The sequence below is a fragment of the Anopheles maculipalpis genome, chromosome 2RL (genome assembly GCF_943734695.1).
Source record: "Anopheles maculipalpis chromosome 2RL, idAnoMacuDA_375_x, whole genome shotgun sequence".
NCBI lineage: Eukaryota > Metazoa > Arthropoda > Insecta > Diptera > Culicidae > Anopheles > Anopheles maculipalpis.
This window is the reverse complement of record NC_064871.1, coordinates 17,386,158-17,409,242: the sequence shown is the minus strand read 5'-3', so window position 1 is coordinate 17,409,242 and position 23,085 is coordinate 17,386,158. Positions and strand designations below refer to the sequence as shown.

At 42.0% G+C, this 23,085-nt stretch overlaps 5 protein-coding genes across 6 annotated transcripts in view; 3 read left to right on the top strand and 2 right to left on the bottom strand.

The window, feature by feature from the left end:
- LOC126557535 (uncharacterized) overlaps positions 1-10,533 on the top strand; it is a 272,688-nt gene extending 262,155 nt beyond the window's left edge. The window contains exon 3 of the mRNA XM_050213342.1: positions 10,520-10,533. The gene's annotated coding sequence lies outside the window, so the exon portion shown is untranslated. The remainder of the gene's footprint in view (positions 1-10,519) is intronic.
- Positions 1-23,085, top strand: part of LOC126556713 (mucin-5AC) — a 469,299-nt gene that overhangs the window by 195,075 nt on the left and 251,139 nt on the right. The window lies entirely within an intron of this gene.
- LOC126559387 (histone H3.3A) overlaps positions 1-23,085 on the bottom strand; it is a 244,656-nt gene that overhangs the window by 179,983 nt on the left and 41,588 nt on the right. The gene's annotated exons all lie outside the window — the stretch shown is intronic.
- The window catches only part of LOC126556958 (hemicentin-1), a 186,995-nt gene that overhangs the window by 140,419 nt on the left and 23,491 nt on the right, over positions 1-23,085 (bottom strand). The gene's annotated exons all lie outside the window — the stretch shown is intronic.
- LOC126558833 (uncharacterized) overlaps positions 19,465-23,085 on the top strand; it is a 284,233-nt gene continuing 280,612 nt past the window's right edge. Inside the window, exon 1 of the mRNA XM_050214908.1 lies at positions 19,465-19,470. The gene's annotated coding sequence lies outside the window, so the exon portion shown is untranslated. The remainder of the gene's footprint in view (positions 19,471-23,085) is intronic.

The window sequence follows — 23,085 nt, the reverse complement described above, 5'->3', positions numbered from 1 at the left end:
CCCATGGACACGTCTCAGCCAGCAGCTAGTGGAAGGATAAAGCGGAGCGAGTGCAGCATACGATCGGATAAAGCTGGAGCAGCAGAAGGACGGTGGTTTTTATTGCCGTTCGTGAGAAAGATTGTTTCAATTTACTTGTACTAACGCTCCTAATCGGACAAGTGTTGTGAGAGGTCGGGTAGAGTTGATTTAGAGCTGCAACAAGCAACCGATCCGAGATGGAACGTCAGGTGTCAGAACAAACGTAAGGTTGGACCGGTTGGGTACATGGATTAGTTTTGCTTTCTGATGGAAGCTTTTCTTGCCCCCTTTTTTTTTTGCTGTAATCCTTACTGCAACCACTGTCTGATGTGGGTCGGTACCATGATAGAGTGGTTTGTAGTTTTGAATAATTATTTATCAATTACTCCTAGGACGCGTTTTTGTGCTCCTGCTAGCACATGGGCGGTTAGTAAAACAGGGTCATTTAAGTTTACTTTGTGGTAAAATGAGGATTGTTAAGATAATCTCCAAATACTAGCACTAATTACGCTGCAGATGATGATGCAGAGCTGTGTGTGTATTATTGGATCAGGGATTATAGTAGGTGATTGAGATGGATTGAGCGTAATAAGAAAAACACCATCATATTGTTTTACAATATTTCCAAAGTTTATGAAAGGATGCTACTTTTTAAAGTTTTCCAAATATGTTTTGTACCTTTTTTGAGAGCTCAATCAACCTTTAAAATTCATAAGTACAATATTTCAGCTTTTTAATATCATAAATGATATTAAAAAGTCATAAAAATAATAAAAATGTCAATAAAATTTAAAAGTCATAAAAATCATAAAAATGATGAGAAATAATAGACCAAAGGGTTTTTTACGGAATACAAAGTGACAAAATGTGTTGGTCAATGTGATTCTTAAAGTTTAGCATAAGCAAAGGACTTCAGTCAGTTAAGTGTTTCGAATTGCACGCATTGTTCTGCCGGTAATCAAAGTCTAGACTTATTCAAAGCTTTGTGTGATCGATTGAGATTATGTCCAGAATTCAACAGACATCATTCGACTTCAACATCGTTAAGTTCGACGTTATCAGAAGCCTTTATTTGAAGTAAAAAGCTCCCTATACTATCAGAGCAACACCATCAATGTTAAAGCTCATTTTGAATGGAAAATTCAAAATGAGCTTTAACATTCTCATTGGTTTGTTTATGAAAATTAAGCCACCCTTGTTGTCAAGGATAGGAACCATCATTGTATCCTGAAAAAACCCTCATTAACCCACTGAAGTAGTATATATTCTGATGATACTGTTCCGATTTTAGCTATGGCGCTTTGAGAAACTGTTTTATGCTCAGAGATGCTGCTTACTTTAATTAATTTTTCTGATTTCCCAACGATAATAAACGTCAACCAAACCGTTTATAGCTTCTCCTTCCAGGTGCGATTAACTAGCTGCAATTTTTTATATTTGTTAAGATCTGTACTCATTTGGCATGTAAATGGAAGATATTTTATCTAATTATCTCAAAGTGATGCATGCCTGTCACAACTTGTGATCATGCACAGCGACTTACCTAATCAACATTTGGATTGGATATAAGTTTGTTTTCTTAAAAAACTAAAGAATTCTCTTCTATCAATCTATCTAACCAGTTTCTTTGCATCAATACCAAATTATTTTTGAATTAAATCTAATACAGGTGTAGAGCCATTGCATACTCTTGTTTAATAATATTTGTTATGCTGTTCTCCCAAAACTTCCTTAAATGTCCAAAGAAGTAGTATCTGTATCAGAGAATGGCGTTTGCGTTTCACCTTCTTCTAACCACAATTCCCCAGTGTTGCGGCACCACAGTACGGCGAAGTCGATGTTCCAAGAAAATAGTACCCTGATCACATTCCAGCCTAACCCAACCGCCGGGCTAATCATTCCGGACAGCGTCTTACAAGATAATGGTAAGTAATCACTCGGGCACCAAGAACGTATCGCAACCACCCGTTTCACTCTATGTCACATTTTCAACAGCACGTTAGCAAACGAGAACCACATTCCAGACACATTCATTAGATCCGATTCCTGTTTGTTCGGTGCCCGGGATACGGAACACGTTACACCGTTCGTACCATCGCTTGCTGGCGCAAAGGTCTTGTGATGGCGCCTTACGGTTGATGCTTGTTCCTGCTAAACCGTTCGCAATCACCCTGGTAAGGATTATTTATACAATCAACTTCGCTCCATTCCATGCTTGTGCTCGGTTGAAATCGTTCATTTGATTCCATTTTCCAAAAGTACAACGAGGTTCGAACCTTCCAATCTAATGACGCTATCGCTTCCTTCCTTGTCTGTAAATCCCTTTTCTCCCTGTGAACTGGTCTATTATTGAAATGTCTTAAATATTTCCCCCATTGTTGTGTTCCATCGTTACATTGCAGTTCGATAGTGTGCCAGCACGAGGGAGGGAGAGAGAGTTCACACCCGTGCAGGGGTTTGTTGCGAGAGTACTGGACGATTGCACGTACGGTTGATGTGAGGATTTATGTGACCTCACAAACCTTCCCACAGAATCTCGAGCGTCGACAAGCTCGTCCGCAAATAATGCCTGATGAACATAGTACGTTTCCTACTGGATCAACCCCATTGCCCAGCAGTGAAGGTGATAGCCACAGGGAACGGCCTAACCCTTTCCGTATACATGCCAGCCTCTACATGCTAGCGTACTGACGCTCGTTCTTGGACGTGTGACAGGTCGATACAGAAAACAAACCAACAACATTCGGTGTGTTTAGGGTGTACGTGTTCGTGTGTGTGTGAGTGGAATGATCCGAAGCCATAATCCGGCTGGGGGCATTATCGTGGCAATAAGATTATATGCTAATTCGAAATAATTAAATTTGAATCTTATTTGTTCTCTCCTCCGCATGCGTTTCCAACAATCCCCGGGCAAAACCTCAGCAACCGTAGTAATTATGCGACACCGACAATGGCCACGGGCACTACTTTCGTAAGCGCAAACGTGGCAATGTGGCAGAGGCTGTGAGAAAAAGCACCGTATCAAACGGTAACGAAAGTCTCCAAGATCACAAAATACCGCACAGCCAGCAAGGCCGCTATAGCAAGGCGTACATGGCTTCACTGCAGGTGAGACCAAACGTTGGTGTTTGCTTCCGGTGCTAATTAAACCGCCATAATAGGGGTAGGAGCTATCCGCTAGGGTCGTTGCTTTCGAGGAGTGGTTGGTGCTAATCCACCTTGAAATATTTGCCCAAGGAATGGGATGAAAGAAGCGTGTAGTTTCCTTGTTAACGAGATGCTGGCACAGGTTTTTTTCCCACACTTTCCTTCCCCTCCGGAACACCACGCGTTGCGAACCATAATTGCTATCTTGATGTAGAAAAGTGTCCTCTCATCCTAATGGAACGCAGGAAATTTGTATCCCTAAAAAGCTAAGCTGATATCGATAAAAATTGGGTTTTTGCGTTTTTGGCCTGGTGTGGGTATGAGATGGGCATACAAAAATGGAAACCACAACAACAAATAACATTGAGATGGGACACTCTTATATATTCCCTAAACGATTGCAAAACTGATCGCATCAGGGAAAAAACAAACATAGAACAAGCTTTTAAAGCTCGCCATTAAGCATTACCAAAACGCAATCCATTTCAAGGACAAGTAGCGAACGATCATGGCCTACTAAATGTTTGCTCACTTTTCTCGAATCATCCTCGACAAAGCCCATTTCCTTCCTCTTCCAGACGCAGTAATATCTAATTAAAGAGCGACAACCAAAGCCGACCGACCGGTTGGGGGCAAAAAACGCTCCATAACAAACTAAAACTTTCCTTCCCCAAAAATGGTGGAGCAATATTTTCGCATTAGAAGCACTCATGGGTCAGCAGCGGTAGCGGTATGCTGAGCTTACGCCACGGACCGGAAAAACCCGGAAGATTCTTACCCCTGTTTCCAACACCGCTCCCAACGCATCCTTTAAATAACGAGCCCCTAATGTTTCTTTCAATTTGCTAATGGGCTCGCTGAAAATTCGCCTTTTCCATTAGTTGGTTCGGGGGGAGAGAAACGGAATCGTAATTTTAGGGGCTTGTTTTGCTGAGCTGCTTTAAATTCTAGCACGGCGCTTAGACTTCAGCGGGATGGAGATTCTTTAGTAAATGTTTATCCTGTCGCGTTTTTTGATAAGCGCCTTTTTTGCCGATGGTGGAGCTGCCATTCGTGTTAAAATATTGTTGTGACTTGGTGCCACTCTTGGAGTGGGGGAAAAACTATGAATTCTTTTTCACCCAGCAGCCTTTGTTTTCTGACAGGGAACGCTGTTTTTGTAGGAAATGGCGAGGAGGTCTTCGCATAAATAACTATCAAACTCTAAAAACAACATCTTTTCCCATCCTTGAATGCGAGAAAAACAACCGAAACTGTGCGATAAACATTTATTTCCTTTTCGTTTTGCTTGAAAAGAAAAAAAAAACACAACAACCGAATGTCAACATTTCATTATTTTTTTCCTTTCGCATCGTGTCACTTGGTCGCATTCTGTACCGAACTATCTCATCATGTTATAATCTTGTGTCTAATAGTAAAAACAAACTGGTGATGAAGCTTTTTTTTTCGTTTTAGCTCTGCAAAACTAAACGAAAAAAAGTTTTTCTACTCTGGATCCCACTTCGCCGTTGTCGGGAAGTTTGCTGTCGCTGTCAATGAATATATTGTCGCTCATGTCTCAGAAACAAATCTCAGAAAGTTCACAACTTCAAGCGGTATATTTATTATCATTTTCCTTTGCGGTGAACTGTTCGCTTCACGAAGTAGTGGCCTGTTGGTTTTTCTTCCCTCTGTTCTCGTACCGTTTGATCCGAATCATCTGGTAAAAGATTATTTCCTGTTTAGCTTTGGCCCACAATTGACTTCCTCCCTGGGGAATAGTGGTTGGTATATGCTCAAAACGATTTATTTACTTCCTTCTCGCTAACCTCTTACGTTTCCCAGTAGTGAAAAGGTTGTGATGCTCGATTTAATGCGATATATTTGCCTTCTTATTGTTTTCTACTGCGTTGGGATAAAGTTTATAAGGGGTGTAGTAAAGTTTATAGTCGATATATTAAAATATATGCTTTAAGTTTGAAATACAAATGAACGATAACATATATTTTGTTGGTTCAAATTTTCGAATAAGTTTTTCGATCGTTGAACGAAAGCAGAATTTATCAAACTTTGAGTTGGGCGAATAATTTACCATATTTTGCTCGATGGTAAATTTCACACAAATTTGGAAAACATTATTTAAAGAAAGTATATTTTAAAGCCACCGAAACTAGTTGGTTTACCCAATGAATTTTACGATCAAAGCACCAACATGCTAGCTTGTTTATCGCTAGCTTTATTTAAGGTGAACGATTTCCCTTCATCCCGCGGGTATTTCAAATAAAAAGAAAATAGAAGCAAAATATAAAAAAAACCGTCCAAGATGCTGAGAATCGCTCTAGCACAAAATAATAGTCCAGAATTACTCTCACAGGACTTTTGCACGTGAAGAAAATAAATTCGAACGAGAAACAGAAGGTTGTTTTCGCAAGAACTTTTGTGTGTGTGTGTGTGTCTGGCTTTGGTGTCTCACTTGCGATCGTCACCTAGCAGCAGGTAAGGGTACCGGGAAAGTTCATAAAACCCGGAACACATAGAAAATCTCACCAACCGAAGGATTAGCTGGAGACCACACACACACAACACTCTCACACATATCGAACTTTTTTATCGTTTCACTGGTTCGTTGTCTTTTTTTCTCGTTGATTCCACACAGATCCACAGGCACACACACACACACACATACACACACTAACACCCTATCCAAGCATAAATGTCCTGCATTCTGGAATGTCAATTCCCATGGCGCGTATAAAGTGAGTGCAAAAGTTTATCCATTTCTCATTCGGAATTTTAACCCAGTTTAGATATCCGGGACCACTAGCCGCTTTCATGTCGGTGTCCAACCGGGCGGTTTTGGTTTCCGAGCGTGGTTCATTTCCCACTTTGCGGGATGGTGAAACTGTTCGGAATCTGCTCTTCAACCCACAACGCTCGGTGAGTTCGAAGAGTGGTGAAGATCATTTCCACCATCATCAACCCAGGTGACGCTATTGGGCAGAAGGGAGAAAAAAAAACGCCACCTGCAACAGATACACAGCAGGTCAAAGGGAGCGAAGGAGCGCGATAAGGATTGGGTTGAATTTAGATGGAAATCAATTGGGAATTTTACGAGTGAACGGTTTGAGTGAAAATCAGCAATCCGCTTTACACCTTTACCCGACGTTTCTGGCGCACTGCCTGGGAAATGGGGTGTGGTCCGGCAAAGGAAACCACAATACCCTTTTCCGGGAGGAAGGACCAGAATGTGCCATGAAGTGGCGTGTGTGTGTTTGATCCATTTCGCTGCAAATTCGTGTGAATCGATTGTGGCAGAAAGCTGCATTTGCTGCGATACTTGTTGCTTTCATCTTGCTGCGTTACACCGTGCCGGAGGCGGCGTGGGAGATGGTTCTTGGAATGGGTGAAAATAGTACAGTTAAAGTTTATTCGTCTACTAAACCGAGTCAGTCGATTGTGAAATGTTGGTTGTCAGATGTTTCGATGCCTGGACAGCTATCCGCATCTGCAGCTGACAACTGAGCGAAAAGCAATTGCAGTGAATGCACAAATCAACGGAACAAATGGATGTAGGGTTTTGTGGGATTGCCATGGTCAGTCGGACGAGCGGTTGAGGGATAATCAATTATATTCTAAATTGGGTATAACATATAAGAGTTTACGAAACGGACATCGTGCGCCCAAAAGCGAGGTTATAACGTTTGAAAATAAAGCTCTTTAAGACGGGAAGCACATAATATGGACTTTGTATGGCTTTAAATAAGCTTTATTTGTTACTATTTCAATGAAATGTATGCATTTAAGGTAAGCAGTTCTTTTAAAAGATTAAGAGGTCCTGAACTAAAACCAGAAGTAATTAATTAAAAACATTAAAACAACATGTTTTTAATGCAGTTTCATCTGTTTAATGCGCAAAGTACTAGGCGCCTCCATCGATGTTCCAATCATTCCATAAATGAGTAACACAGCAGAGCTTTTAATCAGTTGACACAGTACGTAAAGTTAAGTTATAGTTAATGGTTACTCATTATTCATACCTTGATTACTAAAAACAAAGTGAATCATGCCAATCCGATGTTAGTATCGAATTTTTTAAGCAACAAAAGACGCCCAGATCTCCATTGTCCAAGCAGTATAAAGTGCAGCGATTCTGCTTCATTTCACCGTCGCACTTATGGGTGTAAAATTTCCATAACATGTGCCTCTAATCCATTTCCTATCATGCTTCCGTATAAGTTTCATCATGCTGAAATAAAACAACTCCGTATGCAAAATATCGAATTCCTTAAGCTTAGCACAAACTGAACCAAGCTCGCCGTAAATGGCTCGCTTCTTTCGCCCCACTTCACAGCCAAGTCATGTCTGCTGTGAAGTTTAGCCAACGGCCAATACGGTACAGTGTAAATATCGGATCTCGGGGTGGTTGTAGAGCAAGGCGTCATATTAAGCGAAAAGTAGCTACACATCTTTTGGCAAATGAAACTTCCCAATGCCGGGTCGATAAACCAGCACAAATTCGCCTGCTTCGAAGTGGTTACACACTGCCACTGAAAACTGATGCGCTATTGTTGTTTGGCAAGCGTTTGAAAGTAGCGAAATCGATCGGCTGTACGTTGCCATTGGATTTCAATCCGATTCAACCTTTTCCATCCGCTTGATAGCGTACGAAAACAATACCACTAAACCCGGGTGCCTAAGTCAACACGTTACACGGTTGTTGTTGTTGCCCGTCGGCTACAAACGCTCGTTCACCTAGCCTAGACAATTGTCCCCGCCAGCCGTTTTCTCCACAAAATGCTCTGCGTATCTCCACAGCCGTCACAAATGGCGTAGGCCTATTGATTCTTTTGACTTCTAAACGTTCCCAACCAGGAGTTCACCGGGAGCGGAGGTGGCCTAGGAAGGATGAAAAGGAGAAATAAGAAACCGAATGTTGACCAAATGTAACCGGCTTAACGCATGGGAAGACGACCTCAAAGGCATCAGGGCCCAATGCTGGATGGAAACGGCGAGAGATTACTTACGCTTCGCCGGAACCGAAGGTGATGAAGGTGAGGCAGTTTTTCCAGCTCGTTGGTCGCTTCATTCGAGCGCAGCTTTCGTCGTCGTCGTCGTCCGTCCTTGTCAGCACTACCATCGAGACAGTGTCCTTGAGCGCTTTTTCGACGCAGCGATCCCGTGAGGACGATGGGAGTGAAGTGGAGTAAAATTCCCTACGGTTCGAAACACATCGGATGGGAACTGTTTTGCACAGAAACTGCTTGCGGATGGCCGTGAGCAGGTGGACCGACGGTGAAAGTTCGATCGAATTTCCATATTGCTTTCGTATCGAACCCATCAAAGCATTTCTACTCGTGTACACTCGGAAGACCTTTATTTTGTTTCACTTTTCTTCGAATTGTCTTTTTTCCCCTTGTTTTGTTACACTATCCATCCGAATTGGGCCGGAAGGATGCGATCAGTTTTCCGGAATGGAGTGATCGGTTTAGGGAAAAAAGGAACCATTGCCTGTAAAGGGGTTCTTTTTATGTAGCCTGCTCAAGCATCCTCCTTGTCCCATGGCTGGTGAAATCGTGCCCAGGGAAAAAAAAACTCCCAAGAGATTTGTGGGTAACAAATTTTGTAGCTTCATTAGCATGATTGTATGAGCCGGGTGGCTGGGTAAAGTTGTGTTAGAAAGTGGCAAAATCGGCTGGAGCTAACGGGGTTCTTGTTCGATGTATTCTAGTGGTTTCGCGCTCGTTTAGCAAATTGTGTTCAATGTTTTTCACACTCTATTGCTGCCTTTGTTTTGACATCCGTTTATGGATGAGAAGTGATTTACGATTTTGTTAATGATGTTTATTCAGTGTATTTACTGAATGTCGAAATTTTTTCTACTTTTCGTATTCATTTGTGCTCCGTGTAAAGTATTAGGCGTCTCCATCCATTTTCGATATTTGTTAATAACATTTCAACTAAGCAGCATTTTTTATGAATCTACATAATTTGGAGCGTTGTATTATTGTTTTAATACTAATATTTTTATTTTTTTCAAAACTTGATAATGACGTACAAAATAATAAAAAATAACACGAGACTGGCGCTTGTGTTCACACAGCAGGACCGGGTTTCGAATCCCTTCCGGACCGTTCCTTCCGAAGTGAGAACAGCTACATGGTGTCAGTAAGTCTAGCAAACCATAAGATTGCCAACGTGGAGTAACCTAGAAAGTCTTTAAGCCGAGAAGAAGGAGTATTTACCAAAAATATCGAAATCCAATTGGTAGAGTGACAATACGGCAACGAGCCGCCATACTTAAATAAACATACAAGATAAATAAATCGAGTTTTTATAACTGCAAGCAGACAGATTTATGCCAAAAAGGCAAAAGTATAGAAAAAGGTTTTCTTCAAAGATTTTTAAAGATTTTCTATTGAACGAACGGAATACATACGGCTATTATTTCTTCGAATAATATCGCATTGTTACGTTTGCAATCAAAATACGCATAAATTCGCACATGATATATCCTCCCGCTGCCGGTTTGGCAATTAAAGTTCATCAAAAACATCAACTACCAAACGTTCCCGAATGTGAGCACTCCTTTTTTCAGCTCGATTCAAATTCAATTGAGCGCAAATGGGTCTACAATTTAAGAAATTTCACATCGAACATAAAGTCATAAAGCGAACTTTGTTTACTAGGAGCAGAGATGGAGAAATAGAAAAAAACTCACTCTCAACAAGGTTGATGCACAACCGTACCGGAGATTGATGTCTTACCGGCTTCATAAATAATCAATGGTCCGAATGCCAAAGGTATCGATACCGGTGTATCGCACACAAATTCGCACGTACAGACGTCCTTCGCATTCGGTATGAGCCGTTCATACCGCCCCATCCGGTTCAATCCCTTTTTTCATGCGCTACCAAAAGTGGCTTAGGTAGTTGTCTTAAAAACTGATTCGATTCGGAGATATCACACTTATTGGAAACGAACGAACAATGAGCAGGAAAACCCTTCCTCAGAACGACATCACGCACCACACTGGGTGCGTGTGGCGAAGATTTCGGAGTGAAAACCGGCTCCATTTCAGCAATGGTGGCCCAGTCCGAAGCAGCTCAAGCGCATTCATTCATTTTGAAACAAATTGATTGTCCGTCGAAGGATCGGGTGGGGAAAAAGGGATCGAAATCAATCAATCCTTCCTTTCACGGCGGTCGACCGTAGAGCCCGACCCTGGCAATGAGCTCGGGATTGATTACATATTGTTTCGGATCACCAACGGGAGAAAGTGGGTATTCTTTGATTTAGTTTGTGAGTACCGAATAAACTCGACCTGCCCAAAAACCCTTCGGTAACCGGGTCCCAATGATGTACAGGTGGATAGATCTCATCGGGACACACTCGCATTCACCCAAGCACTTGCTCTCTCTTCTTCGCTCTAGTGCTGAAAATACTCGATTAAGGATGGGTCAGTTTTTGTGATGAATATTGAAATTTACACATCGAAAACCCTACTCCGTTTGGAAAATGCTTCCCAGTTTGCTGAGAATGTCCTTTGTATGACTGTCTGATTATCCAATGGAGCATGGTTTGAATGTGGTTAGGATTCGTTTCGCTCAAGAAACCCATGGGTAGATACGGTTCTGGGCTGGTGGTCGGTTGTGATTTGATTGCAACCAATTCGATTAAGCGTTGTGTGTTCGTGTTTTGCAGGTGATAAATTCCTTTCCATTCTACACCCAAAACCAAGCGGACAGCCAATACCTGAGTGTTGATTTGGATCTGCCCTTGGTGCTTGTAAATTGTCATGAATTCAATTAAAAGGGACATGTGGCTGCATCCAGAACGGAATGTTTGATTGATGAAAGGTTGGGTTTCATTTTTCCACCTGGTTAGAAAATTAAAACCGACAGAAAATGGAACAAGCAACATCAACCTTTGAAGCCTGTTCGAGTGTTGGAAAAATATAACTTCAAATGAACTTTATCTTTCTTTGTTAGAACTATCCGCACTTGGGAGTAGATTAACCCGATCATCATTATGAGAAGGAGGCAATTTTTGATTATGATTCACTAAAGCGTCGATTAAAACTTCATCATAGAACTTGCATTTTTCTTGTCCTTGTGGTGAGCGAACCAGAAATTGCATGCTAACTCCTAGACGATTGCATCGATGCCCGTGAGGCATAAAGCCAGACAAAGTACAAAAACGCAATCTTGAGCTTTGGAAGCGTTTCCTGTGCAATTCTTTGCAAGATCCAGGGTGAAGAAAAAAAATTGATTTAAAAAAAAATGAGGTGAGTAAAGGGCCATTTCTGCTGTAAGAAGAATTAGCTATTCTTTTGTTTGTTTCCGAACCTTTCCAGTCTTCTTCTGGGCAGGATGTTTTTTTTTTGCATCCCGTACAGCTTCATTCGCTTATCTTGGGTTTTAAACGGGCGCTTTTTCTTGGAAGTTTTTCATAATTTTTTCTCCACTTCATTCTACCTTCAGGTGGTTTTGGCATTTGAAAAAAATACTATCCATTCATTTTTTTTACAACGGTTTGACCATTTGGCCCTTTTACCGAGCGCTCATTGTTGCTAGCTACGACACGGCGCAAAAGTCGCACGGAACCACATTAAAACTTAGCCTCGGTAACTCAAACAATGAAAAGAGCAGAAAAGTAAGTTGTTCCCTGTTGACCAGTGCGATCCGTTTACATGGGTCGAAGGGGAAGGTAAATAGCTCTCTGGAAGCATCAATGAATATAAGACAAAAATCCCTGATAGCTAAAAAGCAGCAGAAACGTGCATCGAGATAGGGAAAGGATATAATTCTTTTATTGGGTAGGTTGGTAGAGGAAAAAGGCTCACACACAACGCAAATTATGTGATTCACTTTCAGTGAAAAGATGCGGCGAAAAAAAGTTGATCAATTCTTTAGCAGCACAAAGTTCACCATTAAGCAGGTGGCCTACACCAGTGAGATGAAGATGAGTTAAATATGAAAGACGGACGCATGGGTTTCAAACAGGTGACAAAGTAACCAGTTAAAAGTGGATGCTTAGCAGTGGAAGTTAGTCAAGACTAACTTCCACTGCCCACCTGACCCAAACTGAGTCATAGTTTGTTTTGATTCTGCGTTTTCACAATGAGCTTTAGGAAATTTTAATTTAAAATTTATTTAATTTAAAAAACAACTTTTGTAGTTTTTTATCATGCGACGGAATCCGAATTTTGAGGGAAGAAAATAAGTTAGGCTTTTGCTTTTTTTAGTTTTTTCAGTAAATAAAATGATCATTCCATTTATTGTTTTCTTGACTTATGATTCATCAATTAATTTACATAATACAGGAAAATTTAAAAAAATTTACTTGATACTCTACAATTTTCTGTAAAACTACTTAACGTAAATAAACCAAATGATAAGCCTTACCCATCATAAGAACGTATCGTTCCCACCGTGCCATTTGTGCAGCACTAAGTAAAGCAAAGCTTAGCAACGGCTGCAGCAACACGTCAAGTGACCACGTTGCCATGTCAGCTGCAACAGGAACACGTTGATGAAGGAAAAATTAATTAAAAAATTAAATTACTTCCATCGTTTCCATCCTACTGCCATGCTTCTCATCACCATAACACTGCCAGTGTCTGCACCAAAAGTGGCCAGCTGGCAACGTGCTGGCAATGCGGCAATGCAACCGGGTGCCAAGCTAATGCTGACAATGCACACCGGTCGCTGCATCGTTTCCGAAACAATGGACAGAATGGCCGCCTGAAGTCATTTTCACATTCAACGTCCCCCGTTCGTAGCTACACGCTGTAGTCCAACCGAGAAGGAAGCTCTACCTGGAAGAAGGTGCGAAATATGAGCTAAACAACGAACAAAGAAGATACATTTTGCCATTTTGGACGGCGGTGGGTCGGTGAAAATGGGCCAATGGCCAGAGGGAAAACTTCATTACACAAACTTGCTTCGTCGATTATGATGCTTATTTATTTGCCTCACAGGCGGATGCCCCGATGAAAAGTGTTTCGTACCGAAAAAAAGGACAACTAAGGCTAAAGCGAAAAAGAACGAGCCAGCTGTAAGAATGTATTGGAGTTTTTGGGATATAAGGGATTTTTTGTTTTTTTTTTCCGTTGGGCAGCAAGCCTCAAGCCTTCACGTCACAGCATTGTATCAACTTAACCGTCAGGCAGGTGAGCGTCTAAATTGAAAATAATAAAGATGAACGGAATTTAATTATAATATAAATTGAGGTATTATTATCCCTTAATCATTAGCCCCCGAGGATCGACCCGCTGGCCAGTGTTCCTGTTGACGGCCGAACGCTGGTGATGTTGAGCTGCGTAAGCAAACCGGTGACAAGGTGCTTTCAAGCTAGTATTTGGATACACGTAATGCAGCTAACAAGCACAACCTCATACACCTACGTGAATGCTCATGAAGATTCTAAAGGCGCGAGTTGCGCCGCTTGTACCGTTGGAAAACCGGCGGATGATAATAAAAATAATAAAGAGTCATAAATTATGCTTTTTATGTAACTCCACCACACCAAAAGGGATGTGGCAAGCGTGGCGCCTCCATCGATGACTCGCATCTCGTGCTGAACCCTGGTGGCGTAGGCTTATGACGCTTCGCGTGAACAACATGCCGTAAAAGGCTGAGATTTAATGCCAATGTAATGCGCTATCGTAAAGCCGAAACTCCACTCGAATGGGTAGATTACGGGATGCCGTGCCGTGCGAGAGAAAAAAAACGTATGGACAGGATAAAGCGTAGAAAGACGAACGACCGGAAAGAGAAGCACATCCCTTGGCTCCTTCTTAAGACATCGCCCCATTCATTAAGGCTCGTGTGTTCCGGTGCGTGCGTGAGCAACTTATGGGAGCGATTATGATCCGCAAAAGGGCACATAAATTAAGACGCAACAGTACTTGTGGAACGTGCGATGTTTAGTTGCGAAATTGCCAAAACGAGGTGAGGCATGAAATTAAGTCATTTCCTCGTACGGGAATGGTGTTTGATTGCGATGAGGGCAATGAATGCAATTAAAAATACTTCCCGATTTATTTGTGGTTTTGAGAGTACCGGATGGAACTGAAGGATTGATAGGCGTATAAAGGAGTACGGAACTGAAGACTTATAACATTTAAATTTCGCTAACCAAAAATGTAGCCGAGGTTATTCATCGTTTTCTACTGAAGAAGGAGAAGTCCTTCGTTATCTTGCCCTTTTCTTAATATGAATACCATTCACTCTTTTTCTTTCCTATTTTTTATCTCTTATCTTTTCTCGCTGCTCTTTTTGGTGTTATCCTGCAGCATCCATGCAGTTGTGCTTTTGGATCCTTTTGCAAGAACCTCTGGACTTGTTGAGCTGGATTGAACGTTCGCAGTGGCTTGGAGAACACTGGGGACAGTGCGCTGGTTATGCTTTTGGCCGCCTCTGTAATACGCCGCCAAATCTCAGGGCTCTTCAGTAATTTAGCCTGCAAATTGTCCGTAGTAAAAGGCTCAACCATCCTCCAGTCCTGTACTCACAAACGTCTTTTAATCTAGTGCAGTGTAGTAGTATGTGTGTTCTATTGAAATAACTGAGCATGGTGTACAATCAGGGACGATTGTCCATCAATGTTGTGAACAATTTTGGAATCTAGACGAATCCACAGACGTACAGGAACTCTTCGAAAAAAATCCATGTGTAGAGAGTTCCTGTCACAATTCCTGTTCTAATGTAGGCATTATAAGCCACAATGACAGCAGCGGTCGACTTAAAAAATGATTGATTACATTACACACTTTTGTCTTCTCTATAAATTAATGTTATACATTCTTATGTTGAAATTGTAAACTAACGATCTCGGAAAAATCACTGTGATTATTCATGCAACAACACATTTCGAAATTACATTATTTAACATAAAAAAATAAGGTAATAAGGCAACGGTAATAGGATCCTTCTGTTAATTTGAATAATTTGAGCGCAACAAATAAATAAATTAATGGATTTTTTTTCTTTCCACTCTTAGCAGAATATTATCACATTTGTAGATAAGACATTGTAAATGAAAGATAAAAATGTAAATGAGTGAGATATTAAAGTTAAGTAGACAACGATAGTTAAAATATGTACGTCGAATTGTATAGTAAAATTAACCACATCATTGCGATAAAAAGGAGTTACTATTACTTATCGTTCACACTTCCGAAGCACAGAAAACAATCCCATCGGGGTTACGGGCTCTTCTATTTGTTTGCTTCCGTCACTAACGAGCTACAGTTCACAATTTCAGAGAGTTTGCCGTACCTGTAAATGAAGAGAGAAAGAACCTGCTGTCAGTTTGACCGTCACGATCAGTTTTCACCTATTCCCGTTCCCGCTCGCCATCTATTCAGAATCGAAATCATAATCAATCTTCGCCCCGTCTAACCAGTTCCGAAATCCTACAGCAGTCCTGCTGCAAATTGACAGACGTGCCATCCAGGACGTAAGTATTAAAAATTTACCAACCGAAAATTCGTTCCACCATTTGGGTCGATGTGGCTCGCGGTGCCCATCGCCAATTGGCCAGCAGCGTCATTGAAATCCCAGCGCCAATCAATCTGAACTAAGCTGAAGCGTCCATCCGTCTATGTGGAAGAAGTTGAAGGGAGAAAAAAAAGGCAACGCGGCAAAAGGACATAAGCCGCTAAAACCCGTCAGCCCGTCAGGTTGGCAATGCGGACGTACCGGACTAAGGTTCGTCCTTTCCGGCTTCCTGCACCGGTATCCGTGCTGCCGTTACAACAACGCGTCCAAAGTTCAGGAGTAAAAGTTTCCCCAGAAAGGAGAAGAAGACAGTTCTAGGAAGAAAAAATGAACACCGTGACAAGCCAAAAAAAAAACGGACGGTGTATGACACCGAACGATGTTCATCATCCTTGCGGTGGACGAAAAAACCGCATTCTTTTAGTGCCCGGCCTGGGTATTAATATTTCATCTCCATTATCAGCTACCGTTGCTCACCGTTGCTGTAAACGGACATCCTTTGCCGGGTGGAGCCACGTTTTTCTCGGGGATAAAAACGAGCCCACCGCACCACCACCATTCGTCAGTGTCCAGTTCAATCAAGTCCGACGAAGGCTGGTTGTATCGTCTTTTTTTTTTCTTCTCTCTGTTGCTTGTTTTCGCTTGCAATCTTCCGGGAATGTTCATGGCCGTGGGATAAAATTTTACTTCCAGCTACGAATGGCTTAAAACTGAAGGGAACCCATCCGTACGAACCGTACCTTCCTTGGGCCGGACTTGCACTTCAGGTTCTTGTCGATTGCACGCGAGGTCAAAATGCGCTCCCGAAATTCTTGCAAAAATTCAACAATGCGGTGGAAATTTCCGGGAAATCGGTGGTATTTGGAAGGTTTCTTGTTAAGTGGTTACGATTGATTTTTAGTTCGTCGACTTTTCCCACTGTGTTTCGTGCAACAACGCGCTCCAGCAGCGCGGTAACCCAATTCTTCAGTGCCAGAAATCAGCAAAGCTTAAAGGGAAAAGGGTATACCGAATGAAACGAACAACAAATATAACGAACGAAGCAGGGTAAGAAACAATGGAAAGCTTTCTCACTCGCTGTGGCCTAGAAAACGGTTGGTGATAGGAAGAAAAAATCCGGTTTTATTCTTTTTTGGGAACTCCTTTCCGCTCCTGGGAAAGGGAAAAATGATTTATAAACAACAGGATTTGGTACTGGTGAGGAGCAGTGTATCGGGCTGTGTATTGGACCCAGTTTGATGATTGTCCCGCGGGGAAGGGTTTGAAGCGAAATATAACGTAGTTCGGAACGGATTAAGGTAATGGATGCAAGAGCAAGGGTAGAACATCCCTATCGCTCACAGCATCGCCTGGGGCAAGGTCTCGGCACATCCGGTTGGGTGTGTGTGTGTGTGTGTGTGTGGTCTATTTCGCGCGTTCGATCGAAAAAGCTGTCCGGAAGGGATCTGCCGGTTAGGTAGATCGTCATTGATTCGTTAACTTTACAACCGAACGGTGATGTTCGGTGGTGTTGGTGTTGAACTCGAGGCGCTGTAGTTGGCGCTCTGCTCCTGATCCGATGGGTGAGATTAAGCGGCAAAGATAACAAGCAGAAAGGAAATGAGTTCTCGACGTACTAACGCTTGGTCGTGTGATGGAATTGAATTAAAGCTGATAGCAATATTTGGAAACTTATTTTACTATAAAATTTGTACCATAAATTTTCCCTTTTTTCTATCGATTTGAACCATTAGTTTCCTTCGAAAAGGACAAAAAAACACTTTTAACAAATCGTTTACCCAACAACTACTTAACATCAATAAAATCTCCGTCATTTGATAACATGAAGAGGCTGAGCCAAAATCTATTCACTGAAATGATTGTGCATGAAATGGCTTTAAATCTGGACGTTCTTAATTCTTCCAGCACACACTGATTCTGCTTACCATTTTCTATCCCACAAAGCTTGTAACTCAATGGAACAGATAAGCAACACTGCCCTGGATGTCAAAGACTGAATTGTTAACGTTCCGATTAAGGTCGTCTTTAAATAGCGCGTTGAGCGAAATGAAGAATAAAGCAAAGCAAATCCAAAGAAAAGCGCACAAAATGCGATCCATGCCGGACCGGAAGATAAAATTTGCTGACAAAGAATATGATTAAATATTTGTGCGGCGGGTAATATTTTCATTCCACAATGGCCAACCCCAACGCCGAACACGTCGACCACGGTAAGTTTCAGTCTTGGTGGATCGGCTTTTTTCTCCTTCTTTCTTTTCGACTTTAGTCAGCTCACCGTCTTGGGGAAGGAGGCAGATGCCAAGAAGAGCGATCTAGTTACGAAAAAAAAAGGGAGGAAATTATCTAATTTTTGGTGTCTTTTTTTCTGGGTGGAAATTCGTACGTTTTTCTTATCCATTTTATTCCTCCTTCCTGTGTCCTGCCGCCACACAGTTTGGCTTGCGATACGGATCGTGGTCTTTCTATCGCTGGGAGAGTTGGGCGCCAAATCTGTGGCCCCAAAAACTCCCTGCGTGAACATCGGCGAAGACGGCGCAATTCGAGCGTAACTTCCTTGATTCAAAATTTATCTTCAATTTCCTTTCCATCCATGTCGTGGCGTTTCCGGTGACGCTACTTCGTCCCGTCGCTTCGCTTTGGATAGGCGCCGCTGAACCACTATTTTCAACCATTTGAAGAACCAGTTTTCCTATGTGTATGTGTGGGTTTTTTTCGTTTTCTTTGACATTTATCTGAAACGTAAGCTGAGGTTAGCTGGGGCTGGTAAGAAATGAAATCATTTCCGTCCCTAACTGGTGTTCTTTCCCTTGCGCGAGAAGAGCTTGTCCACATTGAGTAACTTTAAAGATAAAGTTTGCTTTTAAAATCATCCGAAATCAAGATCTTTAAAACATTTTATGATTGGAATAGCAGGAAGTTTATCTGTAACTTTTGAACACGTTAGATAACCTTCTAACATCTATGGCAAGATTAAAGAAAGTCCTTGCAAAAAATCCACAAAAATACTACCGTAATGCTCTATGTATACAACAGAAGCACCCAAAAAACCCACCGATTGCACTACACTGGCGGACACATTTGCGGTCGCCCGGGTACAAAGCCATCTCTTAAAGCCCCTGTCTGTTCACAGCAACACAATAGATGATGCAGTGGCAGAACGTTCAACACAGCCCGCCATGACATAGCGCCATCCGTGGTGCTGGCGAAGAATAATCGTCCTTTACTCCTGCCAGCTGCTTCTCTCTGACTGTGTATGTGTGAGGACAACTGAAAATCGTTAAAGCACCGAGACCGGCTGCAACAATCGCTGCAATTCTTCTGTTTGGTTGGTCCTTATTTCTTGTTTCCGCCACAACTCTTAACAGACGCCTCATTGTACACAACACTACAAAACCCCAACCTCCACCAACAGTGAAGCGATAGATGCCGACTGGATCGGACCGTTGGTTTGTGGTGTTCCAGGTTTCCATTTTCTTTTGTGACTTGATTGCACCGGGTCAGCCCCAGCGCTTGGGTCTAAAATGAGGAAAAAGATGAAGTATGTTGGGCCGCTATCTGGCAGTGTGTCTACAGCAGATACCGCCCACCGACGGTACTAGGAAGAAAAATGTCACCTCGAGCAAGGCGGCACTGGACGATACAAAGAAAAAAAGATGACAATAGACAACAACAAAACCACAAGTCGGTAGGGAAGAATGATTGCTTCAGTGTTGTTGGTGTAGTTCGTGGCCTTCTGTGAAAGGGCTGTGTTACTGGGAGTTTATTGAAGGTAAAATATCATGCTTTGTTGTAGGGGAAAATTTAGTAAAAAATCATCAAATTGTGGAACAGTGTAGGAAAATAATAAAATAAAATTTATGAACGATTTGCCACGGGATTCAGCCGGGGAAGCAGATTCAGCCGGGGAATCCGTCCCTGGTATCTCCGTACACCTGCCATAGACTGGGAAGTTAAAAGCTCTCTCCGGGGAACCGGAAAAAACAGCCACAATGCCAATAGTACCTTTACTCACTTAATTCAGACTAAATGGAAATATTTCCATCATATCTTTACAGACGGCTCCGTTCATCTGAACTCAGCCGGCTGTGGGATCCACTCCACCATGGACAACTGCGCCATCAAACTTCCTAATCACACCTCCATTTTTTCGGCCGAAATAATAGCAATTCAACTAGCCGCCGACGAAGGACTACAGACGGACCGACCGCCATCTTCAGCGACAGTGCCAGTGCTCTGGCTGCCCTGGAACACGGCACCTCCAAAGACCCCCATATCGGTGGATGTAGGGGTCCTAGACTTCATACCTGCATCCCCGACAATCGTTTTTTGTTGGATTCCGGGTCATTCCGGAATTAACGGAAACGAGAAAGCCGTCCAACGATGGTCGGCTCCGTTCTGACGAACCATATAACACCCTTTCACGCCATGATGCCATCCGCTTCACCAACACCATCATCTCCCAACAATGGAACTCCACATGGCACAACATAGACCTCAACAACAAACTCCATCCTATCAAGCACAACACCTCTTCATGGGAAGATATCGAATCCAGCGACATTCAACGAGTCCTTTCCTGCCTTCGTATAGGTCATACCCGCCTTACGCACTCCTACCTCCTAGAAAAATCCAGTCCTCCACTCTGCAGCTTCTGTGGTGTTGACATCAACGTCCGCCAAATCCTCACCGATTGCCATGGATACACGACACACCGAGCCACCTGTCAACTAGAAACTAATTTAACGACAATCCTATCACACGACAAACTTCAGCAGAACCGCTTCAGATTTTTATGCATCAGTAATTTATACAAAGAAATTTAAGCAATAGTTTTAACTTATCCATTATTAAATGCCATAATTGCAATAGTTTTCCATAAAATTAAAGCCACATATGCCATAGTTTTGTATTACATTAAACCATCTTTTTTATACAGTAGAGAGGCGAATGTAGTCTCTAAGACTTAAAGCCTCTATAAATGAACGAAAAAAAAAAATTAAGCTAAATTTGTGTAATCCATAAGAGTTTAACTAATAAATCATAATATTTGAATTCATTCGACTGGGGAATTGCTCGGGGATTTGAACCCCGATCCTGCCGTTTGAAGACTGGCGCCACTGGCGCCTATACCACCGGGCGAATCCTTACTTCTAGTTGACTTACTTTTTGTTAAATGTATGTTCAAACGAACAAACTGATCGGTTAAGGGCAATTTTTGGCCCTATAGTCTTTAAAGATCAATTATTTTCAAAATAGTTGTTACAACCTCTAACAAGGGTTGCTATATGCGACCGTCTTTCTTCTGAACTCCTTAAAGAGTAGCTAATTTCAAACAATTATACCATATGCTTCGCACACATTCGTAAATAAATTCATAGTTTTGTATAACTATTTGTGCGTGTTCACTATTACGGTCCATCACGTTAAGAAAAGTTCTGTCCTCTCTCCTTTCTCTCCTGATAGATTCCAAGCCAAGCCTTATCAATACTGTCGCTCTTACGCATTTTGCTGGAAAACCAAATGATTATGATACCCTGCAAGTACAGCCTATTTAATCGGTTCCTGAAGATTTAGATATCATAAGGAAAACTAAACTTTTTATCAAGAATAAGCTTCTCCTTTTTGTTCGTCATAATCAAATTCATTATTTTCTGCTTCTTCGGGATTTCTTGACCTGCCATTTCTGGCTTTCGATGATGTCATTATACTCGCAGTCGGATAGTCTGGCCTGTGTATAGGAAGCTGGTATTCAATACGCGCCTCAGCCTGCGCCGATAAACCCTCAGCTACCGTACCGCAAATATGAAGTACAACAAAATGGAAAAAATGGTAAATAAACCATGTCTAGGTGTGTTAAAAACACGTAGGATTATATTTAAAAAAAAGCTATTAAAATTAAAAGGGGCGACCCAGTGAAAATGCGAATGCAGCGTCGATCTTCAAACGGCAGGTCCGGGTTGCAAATCTGATCACAGCCGTTCCCCCGTAGTGAGGACTGACTATCCAAATTACGTTGTATCAGCAAGTATAGTAAGCAATTAGATGGCTGGCGTGAGCTAGTTGGTAGTTAAGTCACCAAAAAGAGGATTCAAATAAATAAAAAACTCTAAGACTAAGACAAACATTAACGAAACAAAAATCTTCTAAAATAAAAAAATATAACAATTTTGGATTGAAAAGTAACATTTTCAAAGTGAAAGCATATGAACTATGCACTGTCTTTTATCCAGATGAAAAAGTAAAACATAGTTATTTATTTCTCATTTATCTTCTGCCAACAACCGCATGTGTCGCAAAAGCGTTACTTTATATTTTCTCCATTTTTCCATCTTTTTTGCAGAGGTACTCAATTGTATACACCTTTCCCATTCCCAAAACGAGCTTCATACCGGAACGACCAAAGATTAATGCATTTTTAAAGCAAATCCATCAAACCGTACAACCTTTTGCCACAAAACGATTGCAGTCGTCTGCAGCAATACGACGGCACATACTGCTGATAGCAGCAACTGCATTCTTTCTCGTTTGCAGCCAAATTTGATTTACAGTCAGCTTGATTGCGGGCGAACGTTTGAAAGGATGGGGCTCCCGGGATGGTTCTCGCTGCAACGGAAACTCACCCACCATTATTCCCCCGAGAGCTCTAGATTCGATGGTTGGATTGGAATCGAATTCAGGCGATTTGTGATCTTGCGTCCGTACTGTTGCTGACTGCATCGCCGTGTTTTACGCTGCTTATTCGAGCAAGATTTAAGCTCCAAAAGACAACAGGCAATGCAACAAACATGTGACAGAAGAACAAAAAAAAAAAAATCAACTGTCTACCAGCAGCGAAAGAAGGAAATCGCAACGCAACACAAGTATGTACCAGAGCACATTTGAGTCCGGGGGTGCTTTTTTTCATACCTAACAAACCGTAAAACGATTGCTGACTTCGTTCATCCTTAATCGTCGTTTCGTGTGAGTCTATTCGTGTAGAAGGAAGAAAAAAAGCAGCAAGCAGTGTAGGATGAAAACAACGAAAAGCAGCAAACAAATCCGGACCGTATTTTTCCGCCTGGATTTCCCTAGCACCGGGTGGTAAGGCAAGCGGATGGGGATGGTTGTGACCGCCGTGTTGAACGTCAAGTGAAATTGAAATGTACCTTATAGTGCCGCGTGAGAGGTTTGCGTCTAGCAAATCGTTCAGTTGACTGCCTCTGATGCGCTACCGCACACACTTTATGCTGCAGTCGTTTATTTATGCATCAGCAACATCATTTCCACCCTGTGCAGTTTTGTCCTGGCTCTTCTTATCCCTCGCTCGCTCTTTCTCTTTCGCTCTTGGACATTCTTTTCCACTCAACAAACGTGCAATTGTTGTTTCCCTGATAGATGATATTCTGCCAAAAGAAAAGGTACATCAGTTGTGGCACATGCAATATAAGAAGCGTGC